The following is a 17,654-nucleotide window of genomic DNA, read 5'->3' as shown; positions in this document are numbered from 1 at the left end:
TTTTTAAGTCCCATAGTGGCTATCATCCATTTAATGTGCTCATCAATTGATCATTGCAGAACATATAAACTTTTTGAATCAAAATACAATAATAGTTTATTGGGAAAAATATGTTGGTTAGGATGAAACGAAATGTGACATGTGGCATGAAATGTGAATCCCTCCCCCCCAACTAAAGGTATTTTTAGTTTTTGGAAAATGAGAAAGGGAATATGAATGTGGTGAGGGATTTTCCAAAATTGTAATTTTAGCATTTAAGGAATTACATGATTAAAAATTAGGAAATTACATACCTTCACCTACCTGAAAAGTGGACAAGATATGTATATAGAAGAGTGTGTCTATTGCTTCTGAATCATGGAATGTGAAGTAAAAGAATATGATATGCTTCTTCTTTCTCTTGGTTGTATGAATTGAGGATGAGATTGGAATCTTTATTGCTATGACTGTTGAATTGAGTCTTGTTGTAAACTGCTGAAATCATGTAATCTTCATTCATTACTAGTCAGTGGCATAATTCTTATCTATGTGAATTGATGTGTCGATGTCAAACATAGAAAAGAAATTTTTTGATTATTGGACATTAATGAATGTCATTAACCAACATGAGACTAATCACCATTGATGTCAGTGAGAGTCAAGATGCCTAAGTACATCTTACTAGGTACAAATAGATGTGTCAAAGTTGAGTCACCTAGAAGATCCGACAAACAGAGGACATTGATGTATTCCCATTGTTTATTAGCGAGAGAACTTGCCATTAAGTAATGCAAGGCTCAAGGTACTTGTAATATCTCTGATTTTGATCCCAGATGATGTGTCGGAGTCAGTGGGTCAAAACTTGTTAGAAGGGAGGCCTTAATGAATCCTCCATCATCTAACATGAGTATGAAATAATAATTTGAAGGACCATAAATGGAAAATTTTCATTGAAGCAAGGTTTATTTGACAGCAATGAAATGGAAAATGGGATGATTCAACTTTTTAAGGGAGTTGAATGACTTTATTTTTGGGTTAAGGGTGAGTGAAAATTAGGTAGGAAAGTATGAAGAGTGGAAAGGAAAATGAGTTTTTGGTAGTAGGGAGATGGACAATTATTGATCGAATGCAAGCTTAAAATATGTAGCAATGGTAAAATTGGTATGTGTTTAGTAGCAATGGTGTAGTGGATCTGATTTTACATTGAATGATCATGCTCTTTTGAAAGAAACTTGGTCTTTAAAAAGGTACTCGTGCATATAGTGATCTTATTTCATCATCCTGGAACCTGCAAAAACTTAGCAATTTCTGCAATAAAATGTAAGGCCATCAAAAGAGAGAGGTGCTTGGTACCTATTCATTTTATATATACAAAAAAAAAACTCAGAAATAATACTAATAAAGAAAATTTAAGAACAAATAATTAAATGCACTTTTACCTGATCAGTACCATGGATCACCTGTTATTGTTTTGTTGGTGACTTCTTCATTGTGTTTCTAACCAATTTTGAGCTTGAGTTATCTTCTCCACATAGTTAATGCTTCATGAATAGACCATAAACCAAATTTTCTTAAGCTATTGAATTGTGTCGATTCTCCAACTACCAAAAATATGGATCGTTGCATTGTCTTGCCGCTTTACAACTTACAATTAGACTTAGATGGTGGTTTTTCAATTATCGCAGTTGGATTTTTAATATTTGTAGGTTTTTATGAAAGTCTACATTCGTAACTAATTTTTTTCTTTTTCTCTAGCGCTCCACCCTTACCCATGATTTTGTGGATCAAGAAAATGCTCAAAATTTAAAATTATTGGATAAGATTGAAACCAACACCAAAGCATAGATATCATCGCTCTGAATCTGTTTCAATTTGTTTCACTGAAATCCAACATTGGATGCTCCTAGAATTGTGTTCTGTTTGTTTTAGGAAACAGCTAAAAAATGATATTTAGGTTGTAGGAATGCCCAGTCCACAGTCTGTACATTGACTGGGTCATGACTTGGCAAGTTTGACGGAATCTTCAATGGCCAATGAGTGTTTGACACTTGTCACTGGATGGTTGGTTTACACGTGTTTTTTTCATTGGTTCACGGTTTGTTGTGGTTGGCCAATGAGGGAGTGCCACGTGGCCTCCTTGTGGTGGGCCAAAAATTTTTGTAGGTTCAAACTTTCCTCCATGGGAATCGAAACCACGACCTCCAACCTACCAACAAAGCTCTTTACCAACTCGGCTAACCATGTTTCTTATTAACATAAATCCCAAACATTTATTTAAATTTTTAACGTGCACCCTTTAGGGGAGGGGTTCGGGCTAAGGCTTATCCCACGTCATCTAGAGCCATAGAACCATAGGCAGGGCCAAGGGCTAGGCCTTAACCTAGCCCACGGTCCCATGAAAACTGCATATGACCAGCACTTAAAAGATAAATGGGTGCAGCAGATGAATTGGGATCAGCCCCTGATTTTTGGCACCCAACGCGGTCGTATGGTGCCACATGACTATAGAATTCAGATCTGGGGGCTAAATGCATATTTTAACATCCAACAATTTCGACCACAGATCAGAAATATAGTTTAGGTTTACGTGAAGTTTCCGCGTTCGGGGCGCACATACAGGGTTTTGGTCGAATTGTAGGATTATTTACAACAAATTTGGGTATAAACTTAAAGCAGTGATATTTTATTCAAATTTTTATCAAATGAGGTGCAAAAAGAGTCAAAACAGGCGTTTTCGGTAATGTTGGATCCATTGGAGATATATGTTCTATTTTTTGAGCTTTCTAAAATCATGTAATTATACTTTTGATTATGAATTTAGATCTCTTATCTAGTTTTTATAGCAAAAATTAAAACTAACTTTGTTCAATTTTATTTTTTGATCTTCCAGGTCGCAGAGAGCATAAGAAGAGAGCATACTCAATAATATTGAAACTTTTTTATTCATTTGGAAAGTGAAATTTAAAATACAAAGCAAAAGGATTTGATCTCTAACTTCAGATTGTGGCTCTCAAAAATCTATTTGTTCTCCTTCTTCTCAAATATTCCTTCTCTTTCTACATCTTCCTACAAATGATTAGTGATATGGGTGCCCCTTACTGCACCACCAAAACCAAAATTACAAATAAAATGAAATCTAACTTAAAAACCTTTTTTTTAAACACATTACCAAACTTGGTTTTATTCATTGGTTCTATCCTACTCTACTCTACTAGAAATAGAAAAATTGTTTCACGTGTACACATATTTCTAGTGTAACCATGTGCATAACAGGAGTAAAAATATATTCATGCTTAGTTCTAAAAATATGCATTAAACCACATCAAGGCATGAAAAACCATTTGTTTTGATAATACAATTAAGAAGTAAGGAAGAATGGAAGAGTGATGTGACTTGATCCTTGATTGGAACCATCTTTCAATAAGGTAATGACATTCCTCATTCCTTTCTTGGTTTAGATCACATTGAATATCCTCATTTATTATGCATTCCTCGATCTTAGATTTTATTGATTTCTCCTCATCAAAAGTATTGCATGAATCTTTAGTCTCTTCAACCAATTGACAAGAGGAATCAAAAGAAATTTGAAGATCTTCTTGTGTAGGTGGAGAGATAGACAAGTTTCTGCATGTAGCTGATATAAACTCTTCTTGAGAGGCAAATAAACCAACTATTGCTATGATCTGATAAATTTCTTGGAAGAACATTCTTCAATCTCTAAATTGGTTGTGAATAACTCCAATTGGTTGATAATTCCTATCGTGCACACAGATTAGTACAAATTTTGATTTTTTTTGAATTAAATATGCAAAATGATTTGAATATGATTTTAACCATGCATCTAAAAATGAATGCAACTATAATGAGTTGTCTAAACTTCAAAATAAACACCTATGTATATCTCCTCGGCAACAGCGCCAAAATGTTGGGTGATTTAATTGTAAGTTAAATCCCTTTCATTAATTGTCAACCTGGGGTTCGTACAACTGACAAGGCATACATGTACTATATGTACTAGGGGGTTATTTATTAGAATAGATTAATCTAATGTAGTTAAAACTAATTAACAAAAAAGTTAAATCAATCTAATCCAAACCAAACCAGACATAAAGAAATTGAAATCACACTTGCATAAAGGAAATCACACTTACTTGAAATTGAAATCACACTTGTAGAATTGAAATCACATCACACTTACATAAACGAAAATCACACGACACTTGCATAAATGAAATCACACTTGCAGAATTGAAATCACACTTGTTGAAAAGAAATCACACTAACACCTGCTGAAATGAAATCACACTTGCTTTGAAAATGAATGAAATAAAACAACTACACTATGTTACCAATATGTACAAAGGCATACAAATTGTGGTTGATGGGGGACCTCCATTCCTCAGCAAGCACACTAAATAAACTATCACATCTTGGAGATCAAACTAGCAGTATGTATTTCATAAAATGAGTTACAAGATATTACAAGAATTATCTCTCCTCACTTTACAAATCACATCTTGGATGCAACTTGGAACCTTCAACTAGAAACTAACAATTAATAATCAGCAACTAATACTTAACCACTAGCTACTAGTTACAATTAACAACTTTTTGTATGAAGGGTGCACTCCTATTTATACAAAAATTGAGGATAACTATACAATAAATATAGATCCTTAGATCTCTCCTAAATCTACATTTATCTCTTGTGGTTACAACCAATCTCCTAAAAATGTAAGATACAAATTCTCTCAAAAATCCTATCATCTATGGTTCTTCTCCTTTGAATGTGCATAGCTAATGATCCACATCTTCTACAAGTATTCCACAAATCTTCATGAGTTGGAATTTGAAATTCAAATTTCTGGTTGGGTGGCCAAGTACGACCATTCTAGAATCTCCAAGTAGGCATACAATATCACAAAACTCAACACATATATATATATATATATATATATATAAAACATGTATATATATATTATCTATATATATATATATCATTTCCATAATTCACTTAAAATACTTAAAAGCAATGACTTGGAAAATAATAATAATAAACCCATATGATTATGAAAATGGTTACTAAATGTAGGGTTATGGAGTTACAAAGTTACGGAAGGAGGGTAAAATGATGGAAATGAAGGTGATAGTGGATGACATTTTGGAGACCCAACAATCTTCTCACTCTGACAAGCAGAAATGGAATTATGCATTTATTTCTCTTATGGACAAATTGTCAAGGTTGGCTCCAATCAATTGTAGGCTCATGAATCCCAATAGATGTTTCTCTTCACCCCCAACGAAGTGTATAAATAAGAAATACCTTTTCCTCATTTGGACATCATCTCATCACATCTTCTTCTCTCCCTTGATTGGGTCATATAGCATTGGAGGCATATTTTCTTCTTCGCACGTGTACCATCTCCCTCTCTCTACTCAGATGTGTGGTAGGAGGCTGAGTTTTTCTGGGTGAAATAGGTTGTAGATTTCAAGGCATTGACCAATGATGTCTGTGGGTGATTTGACCAGCGTTGACCTTGATTTTTGTTCCAGAAGTTTGATTTTAGGAGGCCACATTTATTGGCACAAAAATCAAGGTAGTTGGTGATAGTTTGAGTAGCATTTGCTTCAAGTTGAATTCTTTTTGACCACAGAAAATTACAACAGACTTTCTCTCTCTTTTGACTGGCTTTGACTGAAGAATTTGAGTTGATTTGAAGGCCGAATTGGAGTGTTATTTGGAGGATGTTTGGGGAAGCTTTGACCACCATTGAATTTCTATTTATGGTTGATTTGACTGCTGATTTGGTAAATCTATTTTGGGCTTGTATTTGTACTCTCTCTCTCTCTATTAAACTATTGAATATTAATAAGAAGATTTGATCAAAGGGTTTCCCCACATTGGGGTTTGTCCTTGGCATCTGCCACATCTTGTGTCCTCTTCTCTTGGCTTTCCTTATGCATATGATTTTATTTTCTATCTGCATTTACTGTCAATGTTTATAAGTTAATGTGATTGCTACTAGATATAATTGAAATTTTTCATTGGGTTGCCAAAGGAACATTGAAGTAAATTGTCTTAAGCATAGAACTTACCATTGTTATCTAAATTAACATGGTATCGAAATTGAGGTGAAGACAAAGCCCAAGAAAGAGTGAAAGCAAAGCAATCACTAAAGGAAGTTGTTGGACAAGGACTTGGAATTAGTCCCAATGATGACTACATATTTCTTCAATTACGAGGAAAAGCTTAAGGACAAGTTTGACTATCATACATGGAAGATTACATTGGATTTGACTTTTGAAGAAAATGATGCCATGGACTATGTCAAAGGAATAATAACCAAGCCTCCTTCAAGTGCATCTTCTACTGTTCAAACCAAGTACAAGAAAGACGAGGTAAAAGATAAGAAGAATATTTATTCTATTCATAAGCCTTTGGTTGCATATATTTCTGATTTGGAAACATCTAAGGAGATGCATGAAAGGCTAGTTAGGATGTTCTTAGTGAACAATGCAAATCAAATTCTCTTTCTCAATAACAAGTTGAAATACATCGATATGGATAAAGGAGAATTCATCAAATCCTACTTCATGAGGATCATCGAGATCAAGAATGATCTTCTATCTATTGGAGAAGTCACTGGTGACTAGGAACACTCTCTTATTGCACTTGGGGGCCTTACAATAGATTGGGATGTGTTCAACACCACCATTCTCAACAATGACAGGATGCTGGGATTTGAGGAACTATTGACCATATGCACTCAATAAGAAATAAGGATGATGGAACAAGACACGCCCTCAAATGGAAACAATCTTACTACCTTCTCCACTCATTTTAGAAGAAGGAAAAATGTTGGTCCAAGGAATCAAGGACAAGGGTTCATGTTAGGATTCAAAGAAGGAAGAAAAGGAAGGTGTTTTAATTATAACAAGTTTGGTAACTTCACTAGATAGTAGAGAGTGACCTCACAAGAAGGATACTTCAAGGGATGATGAAAAAAATAACAACAACAACTTCATGGGAAATGGGAATCGAAGGAACAACAGGTTCAATAAAAAAGGGAAGAGGAATGCTCCTTCTATTCAAAATGGAGGTGGTCATTCTCCCAAGAAGTCAAGAAACTCTAGGTATGATGAAGTTAATGTTGCAAAGAAAAATGAATTTTATCTTATTTTTTCCCTCTCCACTGCCTCTCCTCTGGATACATTGGAACATTGACTGATTGATAGTGGTGAATCGAGGAACTTCACTGGGTATAAATAAGCTCTCTCAAACTTGGTTAAGAAGAAGGAAAATATGGAGATCATACTTGGGGATAATGCCACTTATCCTGTGAAAGGAATTGGGACCGTTACTCTTCACTTAAATCAAGGTCAAACCCTTCACCTACAGGAAGTGTTATATGTACCTGACTTGAAAAAGAACTTGGTTTCTATTTATGCGATGGAAGGCAAAGGCTTTAAGGTGTCATTCATTAATGGGAAGGTTTGTCTTTGGCAAAGGAATCCAAGAGATGCATTCACTCTAGGATTTAGGGTTGGAGGTCTCTATTATGTTGGAGGAAGTTTGTTGGGAGCAATGATCTATGACACATCTCTTCAATCTAAATTATGGTACCAAAGATTTTCTCACTTTCATTTCAAATCCTTACCCGATGTAAGGAAGATGGTCATAGGGATGCCCGAATTCAACTTGAATCATGAAGGTGTTTTTCTAGTATGTGAAGATGGAAAACATACAAGGGGGTCATTCCCCTCAAGTGAGACTCAAACCATTGATATTCTTCAATTGGTCCATTCTGATCTATCAGGTATGATGCCCGTTACATCTTTGGGTGGATATTTGTATTATGTTATTTTTGTGGATGACTTCTCTCACAAGACATGGATCTATTTCTTAAAGAAGAATAATGAAGCATTCAAATGGTTCCTCACCTTCAAAGCCTTGGTCGAGAATCAAACAGGGAAGAAGATCAAAATTCTGAGGACTGATAATGGGACTCGATATGAGGCTAATGAATTCAAAGACTATTGTAGAGAAGCTTGCATTAAGAAGGAGAATGCAACAACTTATACTTTTGAACAAAATGGTGTTGTCGAAAGGAATAATCGTACTATCATTGAAGCTACTTGGGCTATGTTCATGATCAAGGTCTTTCAAAGTTTTTATGGGGAGAATCTTCCAACACCGTTGTGTATATCTAAAACCAATGCCCACATAAAGCTTTAGACTTCAAGACACCCAAAGAAGTATTCACTAGTGAGAAACCTGATGTTTCTCATTTTAGAATTTTTGGATGTCTCATATACTTTCATGTGCCAAAAGAGAAAACAAACAAACTAGATGCATCTCGAAAGAAAGGAACATTTGTGAGCTATAGTGAAACTTCAAAGGTGTATAGAATTTGTGTGCATGGTCAAAGGGAGGTGGAATTAATTCATGATGTCACTTTCATTGAAGATTCTGCACTTAGAAAGATTCAAGATCTTCCTATTCCTAGGAAGGCCAATGATAATGTTGATGCAGAAAAGGGGGATGAATCTTCGTCTGATGAACCGATGCCTGATGTTGAAGGTTTGATGGATCCCATTGATCCACCTCCTAATGAACCCTCTACTACAAGGAAGAGGCCTTTGTGGCTCAAATATACTCTCGAATATGCCAAGAAACACATTGCATAGAGGGGGACATTCTGTGAAAGTAAGATGCCGAATAGGTACCAAAGGTACTTAGCTTCCATGAGTACCATTGTAAAATTTGAGCCTTGTACATTCAAAGAAGCCATGAAGCAATAGGTTTGTAAGGATGTGATGAATGAGGAGTATGAGTTGATCATGAAGAATGATGTTTGGGATGTGGTTCCTAAACCCAAGGATAAGGCCCATTTTGAAATGGCTCTACAAGAACAAACATGGAGCTGATGTGAGTGTTGATAAATTCAATACCAAATTTGTAGCTCAAAGCTTCTCTCAAAAGGAAGCAGTAGATTATGATGAGATATTTGCACCAGTTGCCCAATATACCACCACTCTTTCAACCATAGCCCTTTCTACCTCACAAAGATGGAACCTTCATCAGATGGATGTCAAAACTACCTTCTTGCGTGGTTCATTTAAGGAAGAAGTATATGTGGAAAAACCTAAGGGGTTTGAAGTTCAAGATCATGAGACACGTGTATGCAGGTTGAAGAAAGCCCTATATGGGTTGAAGCAAGCCCCTAGGGCCTGGTATGAGAGCATCAATATCTATCTTATGAAACTAGGATTTACATGAAGTGATGTTGACCCGAACATATACTTCAAGGTTGAAAAGGACAGACCTCTCATTCTAGTCCTTTACATGGATGATCTCTTTCTAACAGGTGATGACCCTCTCATTCATCAATGCAAGAAGGAGTTGGCTTCTGAGTTTGAGATGGACATAGGACTGATTCCTTATTTCCTAAGGTTGGAGGTTTGGCAAAATCCAGGTGACATTTTCCTTTCTCAAGGAAAATATATTGCGAAGCTACTTGAGATATTTGGAATGGTGTACTGCAAGTCTCTAACTACTCTGGTGGAACTCAACTTTAAGAATTTATGTCAAAGTGTTGTTGGGCCCGAATTAGTGAACCCTGCCAAGTATCATCAACTTGTGGGACAATTGATGTTCTCGGTCAACTCCCATCCTAAAATATGCTTTGTTGTGAACATGTTGAGTCAATATATGGCCGAGCCTCGTCACATTCATTGGATTGCTACCAAGAATCTCTTGAGATATGTCTGGGGCACTATCCACTATGGATTCAGATACACTGTCAGCTATTTAAGGCTACATGGATTTTCAGATGTTGACTGGGCTAGAAGTGTGGTGGATCATAAGATTACATCTGGGTGTTGCTTCTCTTTAGAGTTTGCTTCTATATCTTGGATGAGTAGGAATCAAAAATCAGTTGCACTAAGCACCACTGAGGCCAAATATATTGCAGTGAGTATGGCCTGTTGTGAAGTATTCTAGTTGAGGAAGCTCTTCAGTGAGTTATTTGAGCACGTGCTAGATATCACTGTGATCTTCTGTAACAACCAGAGTGGGATTCATTTATCAGAGAATCTCATGTTCCACAACCACTCTAGGCACATTGATATTAGGTACCACTTTATCTGGGATATGGTACAACGGGGAGTAGTTAGGCTCCAACACATCAGGATAGGTAAGCAGGTTGCAAACATTCTCACGAAGCCTCTTGGGAAGGTCAAATTCTTAACCTTCTGAGAGAGACTTGGAGTCATGGAATGACCCTCTTATGAGGGTCCCATATGAGTTGGACACAGAAATATGGGAGCTCATGAGGGCATGGGGTACTTCTTGGAGCTAGTTATGAGTGACCATAGGGTGAGTGGTTCACCTTCCCCTGGTGGTGCACTAGATACAGGGTGATTGGTTCACCTTCCCCTACCCATACACATGCATGTAAGGTGAGTGGTTCACCTTTCTCTATGATTGACATATGCATAGGATGAGTGGTTCACCTTATCCTATGGCATATGAGAAGGATGAGTGGTTCACCTTCTCCTGTTGATGACCCAACACACATCCTACCCATAGAGTCAGGAACTCATGGGAAGTACCTCTCATCTGGAAAATGAGTTAGGAAAAGCTAGTTAGGGACCATAGCACTACAGATGGATGCATCGTGTATTGACATACTCCCTGTGACTAAGATGCATGGTGTTCAACAACTTGATCTAGGATCAAGGACTAACTTTAGTCAGTGGATATTGGTATGATACAATCTTAATCACTTCTTCTTCATTATTGCTTCATGTTTCAACAGAGCAGAGTAGAGCAGAGAATTGATGGCATGACGGTACACGATGGCATAATGATGGATTGGTAGGTGAAATTCTCCCTAGTTGAGAGGGAGTGTTAAAATTTTCAAATAGGGAAAAAAATCCACCTTAGGATAGCTCATATGATGGAGATGATTATTTCATTGGATTCCTCTCTCAGAGAGGTACAATTTTTATATAAATATCGTCTCATTCTGACAGGCAGAAATGGAATTATGAATTTATTTCTCTTATGGAAAAATTGTCAAGATCGGCTTCAGTCAAATGTAGGCTCATGAAGCCTAATAAATGTGTCTCTTCACCCTTAACGAAGTGCATAAATAAGAGAGACATTTTCCTCATTTGGACATCATCTCATCACATCTTCTTCTCTCTCTTGATTAGGTCGTACAACATTGGAGGCATCTCTTCTTCTCGCACGTGTGGCAGCTCCCTCTCTCTCTACTTCACACATGTGGCAGGAGGACGATTTTTCTTGGTGAAATAGGTCGTATATTTAAGGGCATTGACCAGCATTGACTTTGGGTGATTTGACCAACATTGACCTCAATTTTTGTGCCATAAGTTTGATTTTAGAAGGTCACATTTATTGGCACAAAAATTGAGGTGTTTGGGGACAGTTTGACTAGTATTAACTTCAGGTTGACTTCTATTTTGACCACAAAAATTTACAATAGAATTTCTCTCTCCTTTGACTAGGTTTGACCAAAGAATTTGAGCTAGTTTAAAGAAAAAATTGGATTGTTGTTTGGAGGATGTTTTCAGGCAACTTTGACCACCATTGACTTTATGGTTAGGATTGATTTGACTATTTATTTGGCATACCTATTTTGGGCTTGTATTTGTAATCTCTCTCTCTACTGAACTATTGAATAATAATAAGAAGATTTGATCAAAGGGTTTCCCCACATTAGGGCTTTTCCCTAGAATCTGCCACATTTTGTGTCCTTTTGTCTTAACTTGTCTTATGCATATGATTTTATGTTCTATCTGAATTTACTGTCAATGTTTATAAGTTAATGTGATTGCTACTGGATATAATTGAAATTTTTCATTGGGTTGCTAAAGGAATATTGAAGTAAATTGTCTTAAGCATAGAACATTCTATTGTTATCTAAAATTAACACCTTTGTAATTTACCCAACCCCCTAATCCTTCATTAGGGATGTGAGGCATCACACATTGTCTAAAGCATTTACATTGTGTGGATATCATCCATAAAGCCACTTTTTGTTAGGGAAATTCATTAAACCATTTGTGTGCACTATTTATTTCTCTCAAACCCTAATCTTCCATGGAGTATATCTCAAAAATTATACAGAAAAAATTTTAAATTTCCACATGTACTTTGAGATATTTTCTCAATCTCCTCCACGTTTCATAGTTTGGAACCTCTTAGAAAGAAAGTTATGGGAAATTTCCAAGATGGCCTATTTTGAGGTCTAATTTTAGGAACATTGAGGAGATTTGAGTTCCTCATGGAATATCTATGAAAATTTAGTGAACTAAGATCTAAAATCTCTACCAGAATTTCCTTTGGATTTCCCCTAAATATGATCCAATTTTTAGCCTTTGAAACCACATAGAAGAAAAACTTTAGTGAAAGTGACAAATCGGACTTATTTTAGGAGCATTCAGGAAGCTTAATATTCTTAGAGAATAACTCCAAAAATATAGAAAATCAAGATCTCGAGATCGAACCAAATTATCAACAAGATTTCCACTCACTATAGTCTACATTTTAGCATCTAGAACCTCTGAGAAGAAGACCTATTGAAAAAATTTCAAAATGACATCTTTGAAGAAGCATTCGAGAAGCCCAATTCCCCAAATCATATGACAAGAAATATAGTGAACCAAGATATAAAAGTTGAAGTACATGATTTGGGGAGAAAAATTTAAGTACATGATCAATGGGATTTTCCCTCACTATGGTTTAAGTTTCAACCTGTGGAACCTCTTAGAGGAAAATTAATAGTGAAAATTTCAAGATTACCTATTTACCCCATAAATAACATTTTGGGCTTCTACCATTAAACTCCATGAAATCACTTTTAGCCTGTAGAGGAAATTGAAGAAAACAAAGCATGTAGTTAAGTGAATTCATGCTCATTACTCTAGACATTATTGTCATAACCAACACAGTGATCATAAATAAATTAATATAATAACAACAATTTTTCCTACATATCACTAAATCATTCATGAGCTAAATATCAATAACACAGGAATAATCATATATCCATTTTAAGTAGAAAATATTGGAATTGATGTAGGGTGAGCCACATTCAACACACCTTAAGCTCATCTATGCTATAATTTATCTCACAGTTTCCACCCCCATGCCAAATATTGTTTCCTTGAGGGAAAACTAAACTCATGGATTCAAAATAAAATTTTCAAATAGGATTTAACAAAAAAAGTGAAGGCCACTCTCCTTCACCACATAGGAAAACTCAATATCGATCATGTAGGTTGTCTCTCACGGCTCTTAACCAGTCACAAGGTCTAAACATCTCTGGGTTTTTCCACCATTTCTCTTGCCAAATTGAATTTCTAGGTGAGAGAGTATGAGAGAAAAGATAAGGAGAAAATAAGAACCAACAACCCCTTAACGATTTCTCCATATTATTTTTATAATCACGCCCTGAACCTTCATCTTTGTAATATTTTTCTAGAATATTATTGGGAATACTAACCATCACATCAAGGGAAAATGATATTTATTCAATAAAGGCTAGGACTTACCCCACCCCCCTTCATATTTTCATCCCTAGTCACGTTTACCCCATCCCCAAGGCATCATGATTTGTTCACTACTTTTTTCCTTTAGCTCTAGAATTTTTATTAACAAAATAAATTAGTACATCACATAATAAATTTCTATACGTAATATAAATCTTGATTTCCAAGCATTGCAAGTGTTTAATTACATCACAAATTTTGGTGAAATGAAAAGGGGGTGTCACAATCCCCAACCCTTAGAGGAACATTGTCCTCAATGTTCTCACCTATCTTGGACCTTCTTTGGATGTAGTAGCACTAGCTTAGGTGTTGTATTTCACTACAAAAATGGTCTTAATCATTTTGTTAGCTACATCAAGAATATGGTTTTCTTCAATTGTTCTCCTTTTATCACTATGTATGTTATGTTTGGTTTGGCTACCTCTAGACCTTATATAGTTGTGTTCTAAAAAACAGAATTTTCCTATAATAAAATATATTACTAGCTTTGAATATTACATAATGAAATCATAATTTTTAGATGTGAGCCCTTGTGCCATTTCTTATATTCTTAGGCACAAAATGCATTGCTTCTCTTACATATCAACCCACTTACTTCTAACATTTTTTTGTTTAGTACATATGCCATAAATGAAAATCACATATGTGTTGCAATCCATTTTCTTGCTCAACTTGTAATCCTTCTATAGGAAACTTGTTTTTTTCCTCAAAATAAGTTGAATTTATAAGAGGTAAAGCTTTAAATCAATACTTATCTATATGGTTATTATTTTCCTCCAAAAGTAACAAGTTCGTCTTATTGTTTGCATTGGAAAGTGCCTCTTATACTCACATCCCAGTTAGCGTGTGACAAATTTCTTCCCCCATCAATTACAAACCCTTCTAGGCCCAGGAAACCACTATCCTTAAATCATTTTCCTATCCTATATCTTTCTTGTATGGGATTATTGAAGAGATCATTAAAGTATTATAACTAAGTGTCCTTGTAGCGTGTTGTAACATAAATTAAAATGAATTTATTATGATGTCATATAGTCAAGGTTCCCTTTATGACTTTCTCCCATGAGGTAATCAAAGTGTTTCAAAGGGATGTAATGTCACCATAGTGGCCTTTTCCTAGGCTATTTAATTCATCATTTCAACTGTATCACAACATTCAATTCCCATGAGATATACTCAAAATTTTCAAATCAGAATTTTTAACATCCCAAATTTGCTTCATTCATAAGCCATATCTCACAAACATAAGACCTTTATACGTATGATGTTGGGCTCCTTTATAGGTAGTGATATTTTTATTTGGCATAGTGGCTTCTATCTCACACCGCAATCTAGAACTTTTCCTATAATATGAACTTTCAATCAACTAAACAATGGTAAGTGTTCATAAATAAAGTCAATTCACTACAAAATTTGCATCACCTAAATTGATCTCATAATTATTAGAAACATAATAATTGCATCACTGTCAATTAAATTGAGATATATTGAAATGGAACTATTTTTGCATTATATATTTTCATCACAATCATTCTAATAATTTCATAATGCAATCAAAAATTTATTCCAACAACCCAAAGGGTCAAAACTGAGATTTACATAACCACTTCTCCATTAATATACATATCTCAAAATTCATGAGTAATTTGTTGGAAACCAAGTTAATACTTAGAGTGTGGGGGTGAATTAGTATTAAGGAAAATTTTAACATGTATTACCATATTTATCCATTTAACTATTAAAAAACATATCAAGTACACATCACACAAAATACACATCCACACCATACACATTTGTACACAGATATTTTAATGTGAAACCCTTCTAAGAGGAAAACCATAAAAGATTTGTTTAGATTATGATGTAAATAAAAGGCACCAATTCTGATTACATTAAGTTTAATTATCGCCCACTCACAAGAAGCACTAACTCCCTAATTTTTTTTTTTGGCCCCAACTAGAAGGAAGAATCAATTCCCTAATTTGCAAGCACCCACTTGTAGCAGTCACCAACACCCTATTGTTTTATTGGAACAAAATAGTAGGAACCACCAATTGCCTGATTTTTTTATAGGCACCAACCAACAAGAAGCACAAACTCCCTCTTTTCATACATCTGATCATCTTACAAAAGGACAAAATCATTGATTTTTCAAGAATCCACTTGCAGGAGGCACCAACCCCCAATTTCCTCCTTAAACACCTACATAGATGGAATGATTGACTTCCTAATTTGTAAGCACCAACCTACTAAACTTGCAAACCATTGTATTTCATACATTTTTATATGTTTCATCTATAGGTTCTCTATCCCTTATTTTTTCTTTTTATTATGGTTCTCACTCAACTTGATATATCATTGTTTAACTTAGCATATCATTTTATAGGATCTTACATCCCTTGTAGACTCTTACAACAACTTAAGATATGCATAGGAACCAATTGTTCCTCTTACCCTATAATCCTAGCTTATGTTCTCTTCTATACCATTAACAGTCTCAGCCCGCTCTTCAACATTCTACTTAGCTCGGCCTATTCATTCACTTGGCTAAAATTTCTCTCATCTTTCCTCAACTCTTCAATAGTTGACACTCCTTACTCAACCCTCTCACTCACAACACAACAACTTGTTTATTTATTTTTTTCAAGACTCTCATGATATCTTGGCCTTATCTTCTTCTCTAGGCACCCACCACCTTACTTAGTCTCCTCTACAGTTTAATTTGACACACACACACACTGAGTTCCCCCATAATTTATCTCAGCTAAGTAGCATGCAATTCACCTGCACTTCACACATGGCATGAGGTTTCAAAATTAGTACAATACATTGTTAAAGGAAGAAATTCATTTACTCATACACAAAGCTCGAGTATGTAGCTTAAATTTTCTCATAGGGCTCACCTATATTCTTTATTACCAGTTTGTATAGGTCGAGGAGTGTCTCCATTAATTTCTTCATGGGTCAAGGAGTACCTTCAGCTAATGGCTACAATCAACACCAACAACTTTCGCCTTTGATTTCCATTCATTAAATTTGATAGGGAGTTTCAATTGATCCTCATCCTCACAGAATAAATTTATTTATTTTCTCAATTAGAACTTTTTCTTAAAATGTTACTTAGAACATAATGTTTCAAATATGGTGCACTCTTAATATCTTATCCCTTGGTGCATGCCACTAGGTGTTGAGGCCACCACTTAATCATGGGAGTCACTTAAACCTTTGTGGCTTTAACTTGAACTTTTATGGTGGGATGTGAATATGCCTACTAGTTGACAAATATTTTTTTCTCACACTTTAAGTCTAGCACCACACCCACCATATCAAAATCCCATTTCCTGACGTATCTCAAACTTTTATGGTGGGATGTGAATATGCCTATTAGTTGACAAATATTTTTTTTCTCACACTTTAAGTCTAGCACCACACCCACCATATCAAAATCCCATTTCCTGAAGTTGGTGTGACACAAAGTCAATTTTTCAATCACCAAACAGGAACATTCCAATCTCTTAAATTTCATCAAATGTGTTGCACTTGATAAAAACTTCAACTTAAACCTTAGCATGATGCGATGACATGTCTTCAACCTATCATCACATTTTATCACTCTACCATGTGTGACTTCATGACCGGCTTCATGTGTCACTTAGATTTAGCCCACCCAGCCATTTGAAAAATGCCAAAATTGCATGCCACATGCCACTTGTCATGGCACGCCATGTGGCATCCTACTGATGTCACTACCACCTATGTTCCAACTCATCTACCATCTCATCACCGTCATCCAATCACATGATGAAACGTGTCTCTATTTAAATATCATCATGTATGCAGGAGGGTCTGGGGTCCTAGTGTAAAACGACAATTTCCTTCATTAATAAAAATTATCCTAGAATGTGAAATTCACATTATCTTCCAATCTCATGAACAATATTTGTTCCTTGAAATATTTTAATAGTTCCATACCCTATGTTTCTACCTCAACATAAACCTCCATGATGGGACATGAATATTCATGTTGTATAACAAATATTTCTCTATCTCTAAGACTTTGTTATTTGTGGCCCTCAACCAATAGTTTTTATGAA

Source organism: Pinus tabuliformis, chromosome 4_1, assembly GCF_031772625.1.
Source record: "Pinus tabuliformis cultivar Carrire ecotype Pingquan chromosome 4_1, CPIR1, whole genome shotgun sequence".
Lineage (NCBI taxonomy): Eukaryota > Viridiplantae > Streptophyta > Pinopsida > Pinales > Pinaceae > Pinus > Pinus tabuliformis.
Note: the sequence above shows the minus strand (reverse complement) of the source record.